Genomic DNA, 8,280 nt, shown 5'->3' with positions numbered 1-8,280 from the left:
CCATAAAGTTATGTCTACTGCCTTAATCTCAGGCAACTACTCAAATGGGATGGATTAAGTGCAACATTGATGGTGCAACAAATAGTTGTCTGGGGCCTTCAGCTAGTGGGGGAATTTTTCGTAATTCTAGGGGTGCTTTTTTGGGTTGTTTCTCTAACTCTTTGGATATTTCAATTGCCTTTCATGCTGAGTTGCAAGTTGGATTTTTAGCTATTGAAATAGCACAAGGCAAAGGTCCGGATCAATTATGGTTGAAAGGTGACTCATTGTCATTGGCACAAATTTTCAAATCTCATCTCCTGGTGCCGTGGAAGTTTCAAAATAAATGGATTAATTGTTTGTCATATACTAAGTGAATATCTTTCCATAGCTCCCATATTTGTGTGAACGAAATTATTGTACGGATAGATAGCGAATCATGGTTTACATGCACAAGGTATCATATGGTGGGATATAGTCCAAAGCTTTTATTGTCGATACTTCTGTTCGAGATAAGTTGAATATGCCTAATTACAGGTTTTGTTATTTTTTTTTATTTGCATGGATTTGGTTTTATGTCCTCCTATGTTTGTTGTTATTTCCTTTTTTGATGAACAAATTTGGTTTGCGGGCATATGATTGATTGCCCCTATGTTGCCGACATAATTGGAATGATAGGGTTTTATCATGATACTTTTGCAATCCTTTGCTTTAAAAAAATCCTCTTTTAAATTGATTTTTGAATATGATAATAAAATTATGTATTTATATTCTTTATATATTGTCATTGTCATCATCTTTATTATGCTCCTAATGACCTATAATGTTGAGCTTTTCTAGTTAAAAAGTAAGAGAAAATGTTCAAGCATATAACCAAATGTATGACAAAATTATAATTATAAGTATAAAAGGACAACTAATTAAAAAATATATGTTATTTAGAAATACCTAAAGAATTAGTTTGTGGGTTCAATTTGAAATGTGTTCATAAAAAAAGCATGTTTAGAGAAAAATGCATAATACTCCTTTAAACAATCGGGCATTTGAATATCAATTGAAAGGAAAAAAATTATGTCATCTCTATTGTCTTTTGTTCATTCCTCTTGTATGCACCATACGATGGAATATAAAAAGAAAAGAAAAAGAACTCCATATTGAGATATGGACAAAAGGAGTGTTGATGTTTATGTTGTCATGAACCAACTATCACAAAATAAAATAAAGCACTAAGTGAAGGGACATGAATAATTTAAAATTACATTTTTAATATCATTGTGGTAGTTCCTCTGCCAAATAGATGTAGAAATGTCCCATAGCTCCAGTACGAAACTCATTTTTATATCTAGATTCTAGAGTCAAAATTTCACCATCATGAATCTTGATTGAACCCGGTTGTGGATAACAAACAGACATTCCAATGAGATAACCTTTCTCATTTCCAGCCTCTTTTCCTGTTCCATATTTTGGTGTTGATGTACATAAAGTCCTTCCATCCTAAATGGTAGGAGAACATAAATTTTAGAGTTGAAGATGCATTGTTATATATGACCTTTTACAATGATATGGAATTAGAAAATTTATTGAATAAAAAGTCATTCACAAAAAGTTTCACAAGATTAATACGTAACTAATAACAAATGGTTTATAAGAATGGCGAAAAATATTGTTCATCACCTGTCCATATAAAGTTGCATTTACAACACCTGAATGCATATGAGCAGTGCCATAAATTAGATAACCTCCTTTTTCCATTGGGATGTTTGCTTTTTGGACATGAGGAGAATCACCACCACCACCAGTTGCTGGAATGGTATACTCTGCCTGCAAGGAATTAAGATTTACTTTTGTTCACTCACTCTAATAAGATTGAAAAGTATATTGTTTTATCATAAAGTACTGTCTTGAAAAACTTATCTACCAGACAATCATGAAGTATTTTGGAACCATTTGACCTCACTTTGTCGGTGGAATCAAGTATGTAAACCTTAACTGGTATTTGGTATATGTTCCAATCAACCCAACTAATTTTGTATCTTAAGGAAACCATTCTCCTTGAACCTTGAAAACCCTCTATTTGCTTGCATTGTAAGTTGTCCTGACAACAAAATAGACCTCCTTTATAATTTGTAGTCAATTTTTGGTTATGTATATCCCTTGTGACATTATAAAAGTCCTTCGGGAGATTCATCTGGTCACATCTACATTGAGTGCAAGCTTTCTTATCTTGTGCACCACGTGTATCAATGACCATGATGTTGAGCAACCATTTCTCCTCATATCCATTTTTAATTTTTGTTGGGTTACCTTGTTCTATAGCAAAAGGATCAGGAATTTTTGAGGTTGTTCCTCGTGATTCTACTCCAAATCCCCAATAATGTGGAAGAATGCCACCATTACATGTGCCTTCGTTTCTTTGGAAAAAAGCATCCTCAGGACGACGAAGCTTAGGATTAGGTGACATGGTAATATTTTGGTGGTACTTTATTGCAAACCAATGATGAAGGTAAGTTTCATACGAAGGTATAGAGTTCCCTTCTTGGTCAACTAGTTCCGCATCAAAACTCTTAATTCCAACATGACCTTTTGGAAACTTTATATTCTCAAATGTTTTTGTTGCAATTGATCCGGGTCCCATTTCAAAACTCCCAGTTACAAAAATAGCTGTCTTAATATGATTTTAGGCTTTTGATATAGTGAATATGATGCACTTGGTAGCAACAATAGTATTGAGAATGAAAGTATCATTGCATTAGAGATAAACTCCATGTTAACCTAAACATAAACAAGTAGTGTCACAAAATTAGTAATGAATTGTCTATGATGTTATTCTTTTAAGGTAAGCTCAATTAGATATAATTCAAACACATGATTAAAAGATTAGGTAGATTGATAAGTAAGTTTGAAAAAAAACTATATTGCTTACCATATGAGAAGAAGACAAAGGATTGATCATGATGAAGATTTGGTCTTTGTTGAAAATTAAAGCAATTGTTTAGATAAATTGGTGTACATACGATGGTCTTGTTTGGTGCTTTTATAATAGAAGATTTTGTAGCAATATAACTGGCATAACTAAATGTAGATTTAATACACACGTAAAATGTTTATTTCCATTTGTCGCTAAAGCATGTGTTTGCAATCTACAGGTAATGGTTTGAACAAAATTTATTAATAAATGTTGGTGACTTTTATGAAACTACAAATCATTAAGCAACTGTTTAGATCTATTTATGGGTACAATAATTGGTGTCAATTGATACTTTATGTAAGAATTAGTTTCTATAATAATTTCAATCCCTCTTCATGGTAAACTTTTGTTTTAGTTTTCTGTTTCGTTTAATTATAAATCCAAAGGGGGGGGGGGGGGAATGCGTATGCATTACTTATTAACCAACAAATAAAACTCCTTTAAAGCACGTCATTAGTTATCTCAATATATTATGCAATGTCTTTTTAATGCCAAATAAAATTTAAAATACTTTTTGTTTTTATGATATGATCTACAAAATCAACATGTTAGGATTGTCTCTTTTAAAGAATGAAACAAAATAAATGTGCTTCTTCATATGAATACAAGTTTGCTTCCACGTTCAATCAAATATTATTGGTGATTACTTTTCTTTTTTTTTTCTCAAAAGAAATAGAAAATACACATCTAACATTGAAAAATATTTTATTCATTAAAATTTTCACTAAATATCTACTTGTAAGAATACATAATTTGGAAAATGAGATTCTCACTCTCCCGATTTTCTCTATTAGATATTCTCAATATTTCAGCTCTTTTTCTTTTCAATATCTTTATCTCTAAATTGAATTTCAATATTAAATTTTCAATAATTACAAGTAATCTTATATTGCAATTTAAATCCCAAACTTAACCCATATAATTAAATATGTTTATTGCAATTTTCTGATTACAATATAACTTATATTAGAAAATATTTACTTGTTTTAAATTTTAATTATACATAAATAAGCATTTATGTTATATAATATTGGAGCTAGATTCCTAATTTTGAATTAAACAATAACCCTAATTTAGTTAATTTGAAATTTCAAAATATGTTTATTAAATAACAATAAAAATTTACTAAAATAATTTATAATATAGTTTTACCATGAGCACTTAGATTTTTGTGATAAAAAATTGTGACATCCTTTAACATGAAAATTTTTGTGTGTTATTATTGATATTATTATAATTAATCTCACCGTTTCAAAATAGTAGTCTTTTTAGGTTCATTTTTTCAAAATAGTAATTCTTTTGACTTTATAGAGCTATTTTTTTTATAATACTCTTATATCTAGTTAAGAAGATTAATAAATACTTGTCTTAAAAAAAACACATTTGTCATAAAAATATGTTGGTCGAGGCCTAAAGGATAGAATATATTTGTTATTGGTAGATAGTGAGACAATTAATGCCAATAGTAGTTGAAAAACTAAGGATATTTTTGTCTAAATTTTTATAATTGAATGTTTTCTAATATGTATGCATGAGTTGAAAAGACTATTATTTTAAAATAGAGGGAGTGTATATTATATTATATAAAGTATATTTCTAAAAAATAAATATGTATTTGATGATACAATTCCTAAACTTAATGAAAATATTTTTTCCAACGAATATTATAGTCCCTCCATCCCCTTTTTTAAGAGATTATTTATATATATCCTTATTCATTTTCATATGACTCTGTTCTAATTGGTCTTGCATGAATTATATTTTATCAAAATAACCTTAATTATTTTAGTGCATGTATCATAAATGCTACCAGTTGTCTCTTTCTCTCTTATGATTGAAAAAAGAAAGAGTTTAATTTTAAGAATTAAAAGACCACTACTAATATTCTCTCTCCATATACATTAATTATTTAAGGGTTTCTTAAAAATAATGTTACAATTACAGACAAATTTATTGCTTAAAATTAAATTAACCAACTTTCTTAAAATACATAAAATAGTTAATGTTTTATAATTAGTATGATTACCGTGTAATGTAACATTGTGATTTTTCTAATTCATGATAAAGTGATTGAAAATAATTATAAGAGCAAGTTTACTTTAATTTTAAAAAATAATTAATAAATATGTGAAATTTTTGTGTGTAAGATTCAATAGAAAATTTTATTAGAAACAAAATTGAGTTATACACTACCAGTTTAAGAATACACAACAGTGAGAACCATTAAAAAGAAAAAAAAAATGATTAGCCCTTGTTTTACGGACAAAGAAAAAACACAGAAAATGTGGCATTTGCTACATTCAATTTCATTCACTTGATTTTATAATAAATGTGTTACAAGAGGTGTTCTATGCAAATAGATGTAATAAAAATATTATAACTTTATTGCTAAGAGACAAAAATTAGATGGTGCAATAAAAGAGATGCCACCATGCAACATGTGTACAATTGTTGGATGTCGTCATGATAGTCCATGTGCAATGTGGAGCAACTTGCAAGGGAGGTGCATGTATAAATGTTTTAAGCAATGATAGATTTCTTATGTAGAAGTAAACTATATACATACATATACATACATACATATATATATATATATATATATATATATATATATATATATGTATGTATTTAGGCTTATAAATTACTGAAGCAGAACACATCTCCTTACTTATTCTTCTATTATTCTGTTATGTAGGGTGAAGTCCACAGTACCTCTTCTCCTTCATATTTATTCTTCTTTCACTTCTCAAAATACATACACTTCCAATTTCATAATTATAAGTTCAAGGAGTATTCAAAAGCTAAAAACATGTAATTCTTTTCTTCGCTTGATCTATACTATTGGCAAGTTATTCTTAATATTTCTCTTCCATTTCCCTTATCAAATCTGGACATTTTTCTTTCTCCTAACCATTTCTATTTTCTATGTTGTTCATGGGAATAATTTGTTGTTAAACTAATGATGATTTGTTCAAGACCCTGTCCAAAGTGATAAATTTCTTCACCTATCACTCATCTAAACCTCTATCTTTTAGCATCTCTTTGAGGTAAGGGAGCTGACTCTTTGTTTGTCTCCTTTACATTGGTTGCTTAGTATAAATAGGAAAATATTGAGTGTTGCTGTTTTGGTGATAGAAGATATGATCTTAATATGTTTTTGCAAGGAAAAAGAGAAAAAGAAAATGCATACTGGAGTTGGTGAGATCATTATGCGCATAGGGAAAAAAATTAGCGTGAAGTTTGGATCTTATGATACCCGAAATGGAAGCTAAGCTATATAAGTCAATACATGCTTATTGTTTTTACATGTTAAAGTAGAAAGATTATTATAGATATATATTATGCCTATTCTTGCAAACTTATAAAGTACCAACCATGAATCATTTGAGATTTTGATATCATTGTATGAGGAGTAGAATTGTGAGCCATATAGGGACTGTTTAAGTCCCATTTAATGGGTTCAAAACAAATAATGAAGTTAGAAGGAATAAAATACTTAACTTTCCATAGGTAGATACAAAAAAAGAAATTAAACTAAGAACTCAAGTTTAGATATTATGATAAAGAAAAAGAATTTAAACTGAGAACTTAAGTTTAGATATTAAGGTAATTATTTGAATGAATTATAAACGGTATAAAAATAATAATAAATAAATTGTCTTAAAACCTATTCTTAAAGAGTGTGCAACCGTTACACAACATCACTCTACCTTAGGCACTATAAGAAGAAAAAGTAAAAGAAAACTGAATTTTTTTCTCTCTAAATAGAATGATGATAATTACCATTAAATAATAAGTTTCACGATTGGAAAAATAGGAATCGTGCTCAAAATAGATTGGCATATTCTTTAAAGTTTAAAACATTTCCTTTTATGATAGCTCTTTTTTAGTGACTATATAGCAAAAAGGAGAACTTTGTAAGTAAGAATAGTCCTAATAAAATCTAGAGAAAGTGACTGCATATGTTATAGGAAAAAAAAGGAAAAGAAATTATTATTCACAAAGATGTGAATTATGTATTTAAAATATTCTAGAATAGTCTACAATAGGCTTTAAAAAAATGGCGAAGTAAATTAATTTAATTATCATTTTTAAGTTTCCTTTTAATGGAATTTTCTAATATTTATTTAATAAATCCATTAGTAGATTATTTGACATTTTAAATTCTTAAGCAACGTAGATAATATAATAATTTTAGGATTTAATATCCTTGATGAATAAGATAATAATTAGTAGCTGTCTCTTAGACAAAAACATATTAGCATATATTGTTCAACATTATTAGTAGTGTCAAAAATGTGAGACAAATAGTTATTGAAAAATCCTAAAGGATTTTCGTTTTTCAAGGCCTTGAGAATAAGGTGATAATTTTGCTTAGTATTCCGTGGAGAGGCCCAACCCATGAGAGGTGGCTGGCATACCTTTGAATATGTCTAATCCACATAAGGGAAATCTAAGCAATGACATTAAATATATTATTGAGTAGCATGTGTGAGTTGTCGAGGAACGCCTACGAAGCATTGGGAAGGCTAGTGGTGGTACCATTGGTATCCTTGAGGATTTACAAATGTGTGAATCCACATCAAGCCGGAGCCGTTACAAACTCCATGTTGTGGTGGTGACCCCCACATACATATTTCCTAACGATGCCCCAATTGCTCTAAGATCATATCTAGTGTCACCCCAATGGTTTTTCTTTGACATGTTTCATTTTGAGGATTCGCCCTGTTGTTGCTGCTGCACCATGCTTAAGAGACACGTCAAACGGATTCGTCCACATGTTGGAGATCTCCATGGAGTTGAGTCTACTTATATGGCATAACTATTATTGTAGAAGTATATGCTTTATAAACTTGTCTATTGTCTTTATTGAATATTAAGGATTCATATTTTAGATGTTTGAATTATTAAGTGTAGGTTTTCATAATTTTATGAGCTTACCCACTACTAGAAAATAGGATTTTAACATCGATTATTTAGGACTTTCAACATCGGGTATCAACCGATGTTGAAAGTACCAATGTTGAAAGTAATATCGTTAACATTGGTTTTCCAAAACCGATGTTGAGATAAAAATGACAACATTGTTTTTTCATATAATTGATGTTATATAGTAAGAATTATATAAAAAAAAAAAGTCAAATATCTTCATATTAACATTGGTTTTTTACCAAAACTGGTGTTAACTTATACATATAATATCGGTTTTTGCAAAAATCAATGTTGTATTTGTATATTAACATCGGTTTTCGTAAAAACGATTTTGGTTGTCATCCAACAACATCGGTTTTTACTAAAAATCGATGTTGTTTTCTAATAACCAACATCGGCTT

At 29.1% G+C, this 8,280-nt stretch overlaps 1 pseudogene; it reads right to left on the bottom strand.

Annotated features, from left to right (window-relative positions):
- Nucleotides 1–1,067: 1,067 nt before the first annotated feature.
- Nucleotides 1,068–2,963, bottom strand: LOC114405123 (annotated as a pseudogene).
- Nucleotides 2,964–8,280: the final 5,317 nt, after the last annotated feature.

The sequence above is a fragment of the Glycine soja genome, chromosome 1, assembly GCF_004193775.1.
Source record: "Glycine soja cultivar W05 chromosome 1, ASM419377v2, whole genome shotgun sequence".
Classification (NCBI taxonomy): Eukaryota; Viridiplantae; Streptophyta; class Magnoliopsida; order Fabales; family Fabaceae; genus Glycine; species Glycine soja.
This window is presented reverse-complemented; position numbering and strand designations above follow the sequence as displayed.